Source organism: Stenella coeruleoalba (genome assembly GCF_951394435.1).
Source record: "Stenella coeruleoalba genome assembly, chromosome: 18".
Lineage (NCBI taxonomy): Eukaryota > Metazoa > Chordata > Mammalia > Artiodactyla > Delphinidae > Stenella > Stenella coeruleoalba.
In genome coordinates this window covers 48,803,069-48,818,437 of record NC_137164.1, presented here as the reverse complement: position 1 = coordinate 48,818,437, position 15,369 = coordinate 48,803,069, and the positions used below count along the sequence as shown (strand labels likewise).

The window sequence follows — 15,369 nt, the reverse complement described above, 5'->3', positions numbered from 1 at the left end:
TGGGGTCTGGCTAAGGGGAGGTAGATCCAGGGGCATGTGATCTGTGTGAGGTGTATCCCTGCGGCTTGCAGTCACTTCTGTGCGTGGTAGTTGCTGTGGTTCACGAAGGGCTTCCAGGAAATGCCCGGCCCTCTCCACGCTGACCCACCCTCCAGTGTCGGAGTGTGAAGACGGGAGGGCAAAAGTCAAACGAGATATGAATGTGGTTCCACAGCAACCAGTTTTTAAAGTATTCATAGTGGAAATGAACAAAACCAGAATTTTCTCTGTGGAAAATTCTTCCAAATCTTAAAGTTCATATTTCAAAGAAATTTTTGAGATTTTTTTCAACTCTGAGAATCTTGAAAATTTACATGGCATAACCAAAAAGAACCAAAAAGAAATTTATAAACTGTCAATAATATTCTGCTCAACGATGTTAAAGGAAAGACTAAATTATCTATTATCTCTATAAAAATATATTATACCACCAGAGTCGTATGAAGAAGTAATCAAAGAGTATGTAGCCAAAACTACAGGAAAAACCTATTTCATAGGTGTGTCGGGCAGTTAATGAGTATAAATGTCTTTATTGGACTTTGATGCTTACACAATTTGTCAACTTTTACAATTTTGTCATTTCTTGGGATTTTTATTCACATATTCACTTTTGTATCTAATTTTATATTCTCTCTTAAAGCGGGTGGCTAATTTTCATAAGCTTCAGACCCCATCAGTCTGCATCTGCCCCGATTGTCTCAGTGCCTTATGACCCAATTTCCTCAGAGCATTTATATGCCCTTTCCTCTGGAATAGTCTTACCCTAGAACGTTGCCTGTTTCACTCCCTCACTTCATTCATGTCTTAGCTGCTCGAGCTGCTATAACAGAATAACATAGGCTGGTGACTTCTAGTCAACAGAAACTATTGTTCACAGTTCTAGAAGCTGAGAAATCCAAGATCAAGGTGCTAGTAGATTTGATGTCTGGGGAGGACCCACTTCCTGGTTCTTACATGGCCGTCTTTTCACTGTGTCCTCACATGGTAGAAAAGACAAGGGATCTCTACGGAGTCTCTTTTATAAGGGCATTAATTCCATTCGTGGGGGGCTCCCCTCTCACGACATAATTACCTCCCAAAGGCCCCATCTCCAAATATCATGACGTCGGGCATTAGGATTTAACATAATGAATTTGGGGGAGACAGGAACAATCTATGGTAATTCAGGTGCTTCCTCAGACGTCACCACACTCAGGAATCCTTTCCTGGCCACCCTATCTAAAATAGAATCCCCTTCATTTCCCATCTCTCTCTATCACTTTACACCACTTATTTCACAGCACTTACCACCTGCCACATTTGTGTGTAGGATAATATACCACCTGCCACATTTGTGTGTATGATAATATAAGCGCCACAAGAGGGCTGACATGTGTCTCGTTCACTGCTTTATCTGCATTGTTGATATCAGTGCTGTGGATGAAAAATGTCACCTGCCATATCAATAAACAGAGGATGTTGTGGCCATCAAGCAAGCAGCCACTGCAGTCACCACCAATTGTGCACCCGGAGGGGATTCTGGATGGAGAACAGCAGGCTACTGGCCCTAGTAGTTAGGGTGCATATCAAAGGGATGATTTCAGTGAGCCCAGACTCTTGCATCTTCCCATCCAGAGAAAAGCACTAAATTCATTAACTTAAGATGTCTGGTTTTCCTTCAATTAACAGTAATCTTGTTTTTTTTTTTTTCTTTTTTTGGTCATGCTGCACGTCTTGCAGGATCTCAGTTCCCTGACCAGGGATTGAACCCAGGCCACCATGGCAGTGAAAGCCCAGAATCCTAACGTCTAGGCCACCAGGGAGCTCACAATCTTCTGATGTTCTGACTACTTGGTTTTTGTGGCAACACTTCTGTAACCCTGGCTCCTCCCTGACCTCTTCAGAGAAATCCCTCAGAGCTATCTGAGAGGCTGCCATCCAGGGTTAAGTCCTCAATTTTGTCCACCAAATAAAACAATTCTCACCTTTTAGGTCATATATTGCTTTTCAGTAAACAATGCCTGGTTCATAGTGGGCAATCAAAACATATTTGTGGGTTGAATGAATAAAAATTGTGTGTGTGTGTGGATATAAAGACAGAGATATATGCTCAAATCCATTAAAGAGTTCATCTGCCTGATGGGAAATCTTTGGGCTCAATTAACATTGTAAAAATCCAATTCAAAGGAGGAAGAGGAATCCTTATCTTTCTGTGGGCCCCATGCCTTTGCCCAGTTGTGTCAGCTGCTTTTTTTTTTTTTTTTTCCATTTTAACAGGTGATAATCTACCTTCACCCTTCTCAGAGAAGCTCCAGGTGAAAAATCTTAAAACAATAAGAGAATTATTTTAAAAACTGGTAATTTTTAAAGGCAAGACCCAAATGTCTTGGCAGTCACTCGCCTCTCCCACAAAGAGAGTCAGTAATCGTTGCAACGAAATCCCCCAGGCAGATTGTAGGTGGCTCATTAGCTGAGGAAACGTGGAGATGCCTGAGACAGGACAGCTTCTCTAAGCGGGCAGCGCAATCCGGGACAGTCTCCAGGCCGCCGGTTAGTGAGCTGAAGCGTTCCTAAATCTACTCCCGCGCAGAAAAAAAAGCCCTAAAATAGGGTGTAATCATCTGATAGAGAAATAAGGACCTAGATTCTCCACCTGGCAACAGCCCGGATTTTCTCCTTATGAAGCAATGATCATTTAAATTTCCTGTTAATCCTTCAGCCGCTCTCCTGTTGGACTTAGCATTGGGGTGTGCCCAGACTGCTAATACTGGACTGATTGGTGATTTAAAAACTAATCAGAAAGTTATCAAACATGAAGGGGAAAGGAAAAAAACAAAACAAAAAAACCTGGTGGATTTTTTTTCCCCATCTTGTGCCAACACTGCCACCTATTGTTAGAAATACATAAAAGGAACGCTGCAAGCAAATCCTTCCAAAGAAATGGGGAATTAGGAGCATAGTTGCACTCTCAGCTGTTATTTATTGTTGATTTTCTAAAATTGTGTCAACCCTGTATCATCTCAAAAGCCGAAATCGAGTTTTTAGAAGATTGATTATTTATTCTTTCTTCCAACATGCAGCGTTTGCCATTCAGCTGAAGAGCTAACGTGCATTATCTGTTTCTATTGGCAAAAGCCACTTTCCTAAGGGCATTACGTGAATTGACTTGGGACTGTTCTTGGCCACAAGAAGCTCATGAGATATAGATTATTAGTAATACTCATATTAACTTTGTTTTACACATAACTGAGGTACGGAGAGGGAAAGTAAGTCACTCAAGGTTACACCTCTGGTAAGCAGGGAGCCACAGACCCTGTGACTCAGTACTGTTGTTTTAACCATCACAGCGTCCTGCCCCACATTCTAAGTGCTAATTGCCATGAAGGTGATACAAAATATTTAGAACACTTGGATCCAACCATCAACAAGTTGGGGGACAAGTAAATACAGCTCTTAATGGAAAAATGCAAAATCAGGATGAGACCGAGCGCTTTATTTGATCACTAAAGGCTTTTCACATGGAGATTTGTGTCTCTGAAAGTTCAAGTTTCCACCCCATGTGTATTATAACCAAACAATAGAGTGAGTCCCACCGCTAATGCTCCAATTCTCCAACAGATGTGTGTTTTAGTGCAATTCCCTTCACCTGGAGTAATTTTAAAAATACATTTAATGTAAAATAGATAGCTAGTGGGAAGCAGCCACATAGCACAGGGAGATCGTGCTTTGTGACCACCTACAGGGGTGGGATAGGGAGGGTGGGAGGGAGATGCAAGAGGGAGGAGATATGGGGATGTATGTGTATGTATAGCTGATTCACTTTGTTATAGAGCAGAAACTAACACAGCATTGTAAAGCAGTTACACTCCAATAAAGATGTTTAAAAAAAAAGATTTAAGATGGGAAAACCCCAAACAGGACAAGACCTAAGTTCCAGTTCTGGTCTGAGATACTTTACTTCTTTCGGTTTTAGTTGCCAGAACTGTAAACATGCTTATTTTATTTTATTTATTTTTAAATAAATTTAGCTAGTTTTGGCTGCGTTGGGTCTTCGTAGCTGCACAAAAATAAAGCCTTTCCTCCCTCAAAATGTTTATTTTTCTAGATATTTTTATGAACACAATATGACTGAATATTCTGATCTTACAAAATATCTTGATTGGTGATACAAAGATTGGAAGAGTTTGTCGTGGACTAATGTACAGGCATCCTTGGTGTGCATGGCTGGCACAAAGGGACAGGTGGAAGGAGTTTGACCTTGGCTGGTTTACTGAGTCACACTAAGCAGCTACTCATTGCTCAATGGCATCTACCATTTAGGCAGACGTTTTGTTAAAGATGAGCTTGGGGCTTCCCTGGTGGCGCAGTGGTTGAGAATCTGCTTGCCAACGCAGGGGACACAGGTTCGAGTCCTAGTCTAGGAGGATCCCACGTGCCGCGGAGCAACTAGGCTCGTGCGCCACAGCTACTGAGCCTGTGCGTCTGGAGCCTGTGCTCCGCAATGAGAGGCCGCGACAGAGTGGCCCTTGCTCACTGCAACTAGAGAAAACACTCGCACAGAAACAAAGACCCAACACAGCGAAAAAAAAAAAAAAAAAAAAAATATATATATATATATATAAAATTATTTTTTTTTTTTGCGGTACTCGGGCCTCTCACTGTTGTGGCCCCTCCCGCTGCGGAGCACAGGCTCCGGACGCGCAGGCTCAGTGGCCATGGCCTACGGGCCCAGCCACAGCAAAAAAAAAAAAAAAAAAAGATGAGCTAGTTAATTTCCATCCCACTACTTCCACTCACTGAGTCCTCTGCCTTTTGTGTATAATTAAACAAATTGGTTCAAATTCTGCTAAAAATATATCACTTGAAAATACTGTTAAACATTTTAGTTTCTGATGAGAAATGTGTGTAATATTTAGGGTTTTTTTGCAACAAAACCATATAATAATGGAAACTTTTTACACATTTAATTTTCAAACTGTTCTCTCATAGCATATGTTTCTTTCAAAAGGGGTTATGCATTGTATTTGTTTTTATCACCTTTATTGTACAAGAAGATTATTAAGCTTGTTTTTGTATTTTAAGTATCTACTAGGAAAACTACAGGCAGCCACCTTGGGAAAAGGCCAACAAATTTGAAAACCCCCCTTTTTTTTTTTTGCAAAGGAAAATCTGCAGAATATCTTCAACCACTGCCAAAGTAATGAAAACAAAGCCATCAAACGTTGTTGCCATCAAGTGTAGCAAAAAAATATTTGCATGGTCATTCCCTATCTCATTACAAAATGTTATTTTATTCTAGTAAAGATCTTGTTCTGTTTTTTTTTTTTTTTTTTACAAGTCTTTAGTTAAAAAGCTCAACAAGGGGCTTCCCTGGTGGTGCAGTGGTTGAGAGTCCGCCTGCCGATGCAGGGGACACGGGTTCGTGCCCCGGTCCGGGAAGATCCCACAAGCCGCGGAGCGGCTGGGCCCGTGAGCCATGGCCGCTGGGCCTGCGCATCCGGAGCCTGTGCTCTGCAACGGAAGAGGCCACAACAGTGAGAGGACCGCGTACAGCAAAAAAAAAAAAAAAAAAAAAAAAAAAAGCTCAACAAAAATATATAATCAAGCATTTTACATAATGCATCCATTCTTAATATCTGCAGGTAAGATAAATAACAGAAGGCAAAAACAGATATACTAATTGTATTGCTTCTCTTTGGCAAGTCACCAATATTATCCCCTGCAGAAACATAGGATATGTGTAAAAAATAAACAAAAAGCAAAAATACCCACTACAGTCATAAAATAATTGTCCCTTAGTAGAAACAACAAAATATTTAGCAATAATGCAGTAGACAGATTTTTCAAATTGACTAAAATTTATTATAATACTTTATTTATACCATAGGGGTGAAAGTAGCCAGCTGCTTTCCAAAATTAAGGCCCACAAGCAGTAGTTAGGAAAAAAAAAAAAAAGACACCCTTTTTTCCTGGTTGCATCCTGGCTATTTTTCATTTAATAATGTCACATTCAAATTCTACCTCTCAGCTGCCACTCCTAAGGAAAACAAAATCCTTCCCTAGACAAAAGCTGTTTTACTTGAAGGTCAGTTGTCTGACCACCCCCCAACCAAATACACATTTTGTTATGAGGCATTCAGCTTTCTTAAGTCAGTATTTACCGTCTAACTCAGTGTCCCAGAATGAAAACATTCCTTCCACTTTACAGCAAAGATACATATTGTGGCTCTACCGAAGCAATGTATACATGTTGGAACTAAAAATTAGAAAAGCAAAAGGGTCCATTCAACACACAGCAGCTTATATCGAAATATATACATGTATGTATATGGTCTCACAGTTACATTTTAGAAAAATATTTACATTTGATATGTTCAGAAATATTTCTCCTAAGGTCTATAAATAATATTTTAAAAGCTCAACTGATGAAAATGCAATACAAGAATGTATCAAATTAAATAAATCTCCTAAACCTTGAAGTCAGTAAAGCTTGAGGTTTGTGTAAAGTGTGTTGTCAGTCCCTAATACTAGGGAAGACAGCATCCTCTAAACACGGTAGGAGAGGAACTCTAAAACTTTGGAAGGAATCGGCAGCCCCTGGACTTCTTGGGTGGGCATCACTCTTCGGATTGATATGCGACATAAATGTTGAAGGCTAGGGACTTGCCTTGGAGTGGCCCCAAAATACACACTTCCATCATGTGTCCCAGCAGCTAAAACACTGCGATCAGTAGAAAAGGCACAGCAAAGACCATTGCTCAAAGGTGTAACTTGTACTGGATAATCATCAATTCTCCAGAACCTCACCATTTTATCATCAGCAAGGCTTGCAACATGCAGTCCATCATGACTAAACGAGACAGATCGTACCCATCGGTCATTTGCTCCTCCAGCAAATATTGGAGTGGGTGGGGAAAACAGGTGCCCAGATTCCATCAGAATGTCTCCAGTGTGTGGATCCCCGATATAAACTCGAGTATCGTAAGAGGCCATAGCCAGTAATGCTCCATCAGGAGAAAAGTCACAAGCTACAACATCATGGTGATATCCTTCTAGTTTCCGTATCATGGTATATTTATCCATATTCCAAAGGAAAACTGCCTTACTGGCTCCCACTGAACACAGCATAGAAGAGTCAGGAGAGAATGCACAGCTGTACACCCAGTTCTGATGGCCCCTCAATACCTTCATCATGTTTCCGTCATCTTTCAGGTCCCACACTCTCAGAGTTTTGTCTCTTGAAGCTGACACCAGGATCAAGCTCCCATCTGGAGCAAAAGTTAAATCTCTGACCACTTCAGTATGACCTACCAAGTTAAGGAGGAGTTTTCCTGTATATACATCCCATATTTTGATACACCCATTGTTTAACCCTGTGGCAAGGAGTAGCTGATCTTGTCCAAATCTGAATCGATGCCATTCTATGTTTACACAGCGACTGTTTTTCTGGAACTGAAGATCCAAAAGCAAGACTCCAGACTATATCGCCACAGTCTATAATATGTTCACGAGGCTTATTTTTTTGACCACCATCACTGTTTTGTCCTGACAATCTTAAACTGCTTGAATTGGTGATATTCTTCGTGCCATGCAAGAGAAAGTTCTTAAGGCAAAAGCAACAGTCCAATTTTCACGACCACATTTCTTGTCAAAAGGAGCTGCAGGAGCTAAGAGTTCACCTGTAGTACGTGATCTCACGACCTCTTACTCGTTGACCATCGGGGGAAAGCTGGCCATCTATGGGGCACCGTCTGATTCCGGGGGCGCGATGCGGCGTGACGCGGGCTGGGTCCCTCCCGGTCCGGGACGGAGGGGAGGGGCGGGGTGGTCGCGGCGTTTTCTGCTGACCGCCCCGGGAAAGCTCCGGGAGGCCTAGGACGAAACTACGGAGTCAAACACAGACAATAGATGCTGTTCCCTTCCTCGCGCCTACGGACCAAGACGCTTCCCTCCACACAACCGACTGCAGACGAGACACTGGAGCAAGATCTTGTTTTTAAAGAGTAGAAAAGTGGTTGCCCAGGGCTGTGGGTGGAGGAAATAGGGAGATGTTGGTAAAAGGGTATAAATTTTCAATTATAAGATGAGTAAGGTCTGAGGATCTAATGTATAATATAGTGACTATAGTTGATAACACTGTATTGTATAGTTGAGATTTGCTAAGAGAGTAGAACTTAAATGTTCTCGCCAAATAAAAAGGATAACTGTGTGAGGTGATGGAGGTGTTAATTGACTCCATGGGGGAAATCCTTTCACAATGTACATGTGTATCAAATCAGCCCGTTGTATACTTTAAATATCTGGCAATTTTATGCGTCAATTATACCTCAATAAAGCTGAAAAAAAATCGTTTTTTATAAAATGAACCACATTTGCTAATTTCTGACTACAGTTTGAGACTAAAACTTGCAATAAATGATGCAGTAAAAATAATATAGTAATATTATAGAGACTCTGTAACTATATTCTGGAATCTCTTTTTTATTCCAAAATAGTCATTCCATCAATGGGTAAATGTACCCAGTTTTACCATAAATTGTTTTCAAATTTATTTATTTTTATTTATTTATTTTTGGCTGCATTGTGTCTTCGTTACTGCACGCGGGCTTTCTCTAGTTGCCGCGAGTAGGGACTACTCTTTGTTGCGGTGCACCGGGTCTAGGCACTCAGGCTTCAGTAGCTGTGGTTCGTGGGCTCTAGAGCGCAGGCTCAGTAGTTGTGGCGTACGGGCTTAGTTGCTCCACGGCACGTGGGATCTTCCCAGACCAGGGCTCGAACCCGTGTCCCCTGCATTGGCAGGCGGATTCTTAACCACTGTGCCACCAGGGAAGTCCCTTGTTTTTAATCAAGAAGTAACTTACTGTTGAGTATCAGTCTCCTAAAACATTTTAATGGCTCATAAATAGTTCTTTTTGTATTTCATCATTGAAACAATTTAGCAAATACCATAAGCTGAGATACGATGGAGACACCTGTATTATGGAGCAAACGTCTCACACCGAATTATTTGTTCTCATTCTTGTTTCTTCTCTACTTCGGTGATGTTTTCTGTGCCTCTTCCAGCAATATTTGCTGACAAAGGAATATACTTGTGTCAGTTTCCATGTTATTTCCAGTATTTTATTTCAGCCATTTTAACCTCAGTAAGAAGAGCAAGGGGATTTGCCGTTATATGCATCTGCTATTATGTAAGCTCAAAAGATGCTTGTAAACATTTATTACTGTATGTAGTATGTCAAGGAGAGATTAAATCTTACTTGACTTTAAGCATCACTGGAAAAATTGTAGATGTTCTTCTTCGTGTTCCTCATGTTTCTAAAAATCTTGCTTGCAAAGTGATGACATAAATAAATTGTAATATATCACAACATGCCAAATGAAGAAACCATTGCGGGGTGGGGTGCTCATTCAGCCCTCAGGACATCTACGTACTACACTATGCGTTCTGCACTACACGTGACTAACACAGCCATAACGACAAGCGTGTCTGTGCCAACCCTTCTATGAAATACCAGAAATGCTTAAAATGTTTCTTTTCAAATATAAAAACACATACAAATACATTTTCTAATATGTTCTTCATACAGCACAATGGATCATCTTGCCCATCATTGTAGGGACTGCTCCCAAAGAAATGAGGCAAAACGGGCAACGCAGAGGTCACTGGAACCACCACTATCCCACTGAAAATTAAGCCTACTGAGTCGACCAATGTCATTTTATTACACCTTTTAGTGATGAGCACACATTTATACATATTATTTGAGAAAAAACTTTAACATTTTTAGTCAGAGTCATCCTAATGATCTCTTTTTAAATAGTGGCAAAAGGGGAGAATACTAACTCCTGGTTTTAGTTGGTAAATATCAAAGTGACTGTGGTATGCCAAATAATGTTCCCATCCTAATCCCTGGAAGCTGTATGTTTCCTTATGTGAAAGAGGGACTTTGCAGATTTGATTCAGGATCTAGGGGCAGAGAGGACCTTTGGTTGACAGAGCAGACCTGTTGACCCAAAGAGATGACCTGCCTGAGATGAAGGGATGAGGGCTGAAGCTGAACACTGGGTGACCTGTGCTGCATGGTCCTTCAAGCCATGGATCAGGTGGGAAAGTTGACACCACAGTGGATGCCATCGTGAAGGGCTAACCAGGTAGAAAGACCAGACAGGATGCTAGGTGCTGCAGTGATCACTGGCATAGCAACGAGGTGCATAGAACAAGGTGCTTCCACAGGTCCACCACGGGGCCATGACTCTGTCACCATGCAAACCAAGCCAAGGTCAGATAACAACTGTGGGGCAGAAGAGGGGTTAGGGAATATCCTGATTTGATTGGACTTAAATCTGAAAAAGCTGGAGAGAAGAAATGGGCAAGATTAGATTTGAGTTTTCTTGCCTTCAGGTGGAATGGGGCTCTAAGTATATATTCATTTTGACTATAAAATTGTTTGTAAATAATTTTAATTATAAAAATGTTAATTTTCATAGCTGAATTCATAGTTATTTTATAGTATGAAAATACCACACTTGTACCGTGTCCCTAATACACCTGGCACACAATGAATACTCAATAAAGACTTGTTAAGGTGAACTCAGGTCATGGGAGAGGCTCTTTCTTGGCTTCTCTCTGCACTTCCATTGGCCTCCTCTTCAGCTGTGAGCTATATTCCTGACCCTAGAACTTAAATGTATTCAGAAAGAAGGCAACATGGATATCCTAAACCTCACTATACATCCGAACTTGAAACTGACACAAAGTCAGTATTTTACGACTAAGGGCTCCCAGGAAGCTAGTCTGATTTGGAGGTAGAAATGGATTTAAGAACACAGAGGACTTGCAAGCTTGACCCAGGAGCTCTCTTGGCCATCTGTGACGGATGTTTTCCTGCTGCCGTAGAACAGGTTGAAAGGGCAAATGAGCTTCTGACAAATGTAAGAAGAACTCTCTATTTAGCCTGAAATGGCAACAGGCAGACCAACGCTTCCCATGCAGGTCTGTGACAATGAATTCATTACAGATCTAATAAAGCACTTTAGCTATCAAAAATACAAAAAAAAAAAAAAAATTTAAGTAACAGCACGTAGCACACAAAAATATGTAAGTTAAAAGCCTGGATGTAACCTAGAAAGCACTGCTCCATCCTTTTCCTGATTCTAATAGGTCTCTCCTAGGGAATTTTCAATAAATCCTATTTTCCCCAATTTAATTTTAACAGCAAGGAGTTTTGATAATCTTTCACAGGATTGTGTTATAAAACTGGTGTTGAAAAATACTCTCCATGACGAGCTTTGAGGATCTTTACAGTGTAAGCATTAAAGAGCTTCACACAGAATCGTCAAACAGAATCATCAAGAGAATTACTGGGTCACCTAAATGTATTAAACGATCTCATGGGATTACAGTACCTAAAACCCACAATCTTAAGTTTCAAATTTAATCATAAGAAGATGAGCATTGAACCCACCATTCCCTTTCATGAATTTTTACAGAAAAAACCTGAAAAAGTATGAGACTATTTTTCACACTTTATATTCATAAAGTAGTCACAAGTATTTACAAATTATCCAGGTTACCAATTTTTCACCTCATCACCACCATGATCTCTTCATGATTGCTTGAACAGAACAAATTTTCTCAAGTACTCTCTCACATGATCCTTGGTGGGTACGACAGAGGAAATATTCTTGTCCTCTCCCCTGTGCTCTCTATATCGTTCCTTAAGAAACTCGCCGACTTACAAGGTTCTAATTTTGAAAGACAGGATCTCACATCATATTGATACAAGTATGCAATTTTTAAGAGAATTCATAAAGGCTAACTATGGTAAATGTTGTGGTTAACCCCCAACATTTACTCCACCAAACTCCCATCAGTCAGCATCACTAGGTGATTCTCACTTAAGGGGGCCCCCTGGTTCAAAACTGGGCAAATAAGCCAAGCCTGGCCTATGAGAAGACAGAAGTTTGGCCAATGGCTTCTGGAAAAGGTCCCTTATACGCTGAAGAGCAATGAGGGCTCAGCATCTCTTCCAGTGAATATGAAAAAAGAAGCATGGAGCCTGTCTGCCCTCTTGCAACCGTGGTAATTAGCAGCCTTAGGAGCGGCCAGCGCTGTGATGGCCAAACAGCCTGAGATGAATGATAGGGGCCTTTGATGACACTGTTAAACTGCTGGATGAACTGACCTTCTCGACTTTCTCTCAGGTGAGGAAATAAACTTATATCTAAATCAATTTGAGCTTGCAGATGAACCAACTCTAATGGATGTCATTTCTTTCTAGTTAAACCCAAACCCCTATTTCCAGCTACCTTCACCTACTTCTTCTCTATGTATGTCAACCCTGTAGTACTGTGGCATGTCCAAAACAGAACTCATTTCCTTTTTCAACAATATCAGTCTCTACACTACCCAGGCTTGGGGTCCTACAGTTATTCTTTCGCTTCTCTTTAGGTCGTGTCATGTCTTTGAGTCATGATCTCTCATCCATTGACTTATTCCTTTTTGCGGTCTCACCACCCTACGTCAGATCTTCACCACTCCATGGAGACATGATCCCACATAGTGTAACTAGGGATCTCCTCATTCCTCTGCGAAAGAGGCCCAAGTGTGTATGCTTTTGATCGAATACAACGTAAGGGAGGCACCTCTGGGGATTTGATCCCAACTCAGAAATGGTATTTTGTTCCTTCTGCATGCTCTATCTGCTAAGATTATGTCTGCTCTTAAAGATGTAGTTCAAATATCAACTTGGCTGTGAAGTTGCTTCACAACTGAGTAAATGTAAATGGAAATGTCTCATGGATTCTCACACACTGGATTTCTCTCATAGCCCTGGTCTTTACTACCAGGCACTAGAATCCTTTGGGTATGTGCCTTTCCCCTCCATGAGAATAAGGATTGCTTTGTATTCATCAAATATTCCCTCCATGTTTTATAACATTAATCTGAAAATGGCTTTTTTCCTGTCCTGTACACATGGATTTTAAACACATACTAGGGTTTTTAAATGCCATTTTTAACGTCTTTATTGGAGTATAATTGCTTCACAATATTGCATTAGTTTCTGCTGTATAACAAAGTGATTCAGCTCTATGTATACATATATCCCCATATCCCCTCCCTTTTGCGTCTCCCTCCCACCCTCCCTATCCCACCCCTCTAGGTGGTCACAAATCACCAAGCTGATCTCCCTGTGTTACGCGGCTGCTTCCCACTAGCTGTCTATTTTACATTTGGTAGTGTATATATGTCCATGCCACTCTCTCACTTCGTCCCAGCTTACCCTTCCCCCTCCCCGTGTCCTCAAGTCCATTCTCTACATCTGTATCTTTATTCCTGTCCTGCTCCTAGGTTCATTAGAACCGCTTTTTTTTTAGATTCCATATATATGCGTTAGCAGACGGTATTTGTTTTTCTCTTTCTGACTTACTTCACTCTGTATGACAGACTCTAGGTCCATCCACCTCACTACAAACAGTTCAAATTCTTTTTATGCCATTTTTACTGGTATAAACTGGGACTTGCATTAGCATACCTTAACAACTCTTCCAGATTGCAAGGACTGATGTTAGAGCAGTAAATAAAATGAGCAAACTCCCAGCCCTGGCATATACACTATTAGAGATGTCTCTCAACTAACAATCAGGCAGTAGTTTTTATTCCAGGCCTATTCCTTGGAACCCAGCTAGTTTCTTTCTTTCTTTCTTTCTTTCTTTTTTTTTTGCTACTTCTCACACCGTGATAGAAATGAAAATTAAGTATTGAATAAAATGCCTAGATTACATTCTTGAATAGAACAAATTTAATTTTCACGCTACTTTCCTTTCTGAATCTAGCACTGCAGAGGCTCTGGGTTTTAATGGCTACAGGGGATAAAAGCATCCTCTTCCCTCCTCTACCAGTCATGCCTACCCATAAAATAAAAACTTTTGATTTCTCAAAAATATTGAAGAAATCATCCCTTCCTTCTACTCCTCTCACTCACTCACTCCTCCCCACTACCTCTTTGGGACAGACTGGATGTTAGAATTAGCCACTCACAAATGGCCTGGCCCTTCAATCCTTTATTGGCCTTGTCTTATGAAGCTGCCTGTCCACAGGCCATGTGCCGTCTTCTCCCCCCATGTCGTTCTCCCACAAACACAGAGGACAGAGAGCTCTTCTCTTGGCTACTCAATTGCTAAGCTCAATTCAAGTAGGAGGAAGCAGGAAGTGTGCCAGCAGAAATGACGGTGATATTTTTTGATCCCTGCCTCTTATAAAGATTCCCAATGGACCCAGCACTCTGATTATTCCTCCCCATACACACACAGATAATTCTCATGTGTAAACAAAACAAATGAAAGGCTAGAGAATACACATGTACCTACGGCCTCTTTAAGTCAAGATTATAAAGGGTAACTTTAAAGAATATTTACGAAATTTTAAAACGTAGAACTTTCTTATGTCTTAATATGGCATCTAGGACTTCCCTGGTGGCACAGTGGTTAAGAATCCGCCTGCCAATGCAGGGGACACGGGTTCGAGCCCTGGTCCAGGATGATCCCATGTGCTGCGGAGCAACTAAGCCCATGCGCCACAGCTACTGAACCTGTGCTCCAGAGCCCGCGAGCCACAACTACTGAGCCGGCGTGCCACAACTACTGAAGCCGGTGCGCCTAGAGCCCGTGCTCCGCAACGAGAAGCCACCATAATGAGAAACACGCACACCACAAAGAAGAGTAGCCCCCGCTCACCATAACTAGAGAAAGCCTGTGCGCAGCGATGAAGACCCAATGCAGCCAAAAATTAATTAATTAAAAAAATATATAGCCCCTAGACGGCAGTTTCTGACTTGGCCTCTCCCTGCTTCCCACAAAGCACACATGGAGACATTGAAAGTGATGAAAAGCCTTAACACTGAGATCTACCACTGGCAATGCTAGACTCCGGGGGTGGGAGGGTACAGAATTTCAATCAACTACCATGAAACTCAACTGTGAATCATAATTTAAGGACAAAAGCTTGTCTGTAGCTTGAAGTAAGGCAGAGCGACCAAGTCCGGGGCCTCAGCCGAGAGACCCAAAGTTTGCGTCTCAGAACACGGCAGAACAGAACCCAGCTGGCTGTCTCTGCCTCTGGAAGCAGCCAGTGCACTCCAACCCCAGTACCTCTGTTTCCAGGACATTCTGAGAGTCCCCCAAAACTACAGGGCAAGTGGTGAAGGGGAAGCAGCACACGTGTCAAGGGAACTCACTCACAGCACACTGGGAAGTGCAGCTCTGATTCCTAACATATCATGGGCGCGGGGCGGGCGGTACGGACAGAACGTGGCCTGGAGATGGCTTTCCAAGCTCTCCCTCAGTTCATCT

At 41.6% G+C, this 15,369-nt stretch overlaps 1 pseudogene across 1 annotated transcript; it reads right to left on the bottom strand.

The window, feature by feature from the left end:
- Nucleotides 1–5,149: 5,149 nt before the first annotated feature.
- LOC307176486 (WD repeat and SOCS box-containing protein 1-like) lies at nt 5,150–7,755 on the bottom strand (annotated as a pseudogene). The gene has a single exon. The product of its transcript is annotated as a WD repeat and SOCS box-containing protein 1-like (transcript).
- Nucleotides 7,756–15,369: the final 7,614 nt, after the last annotated feature.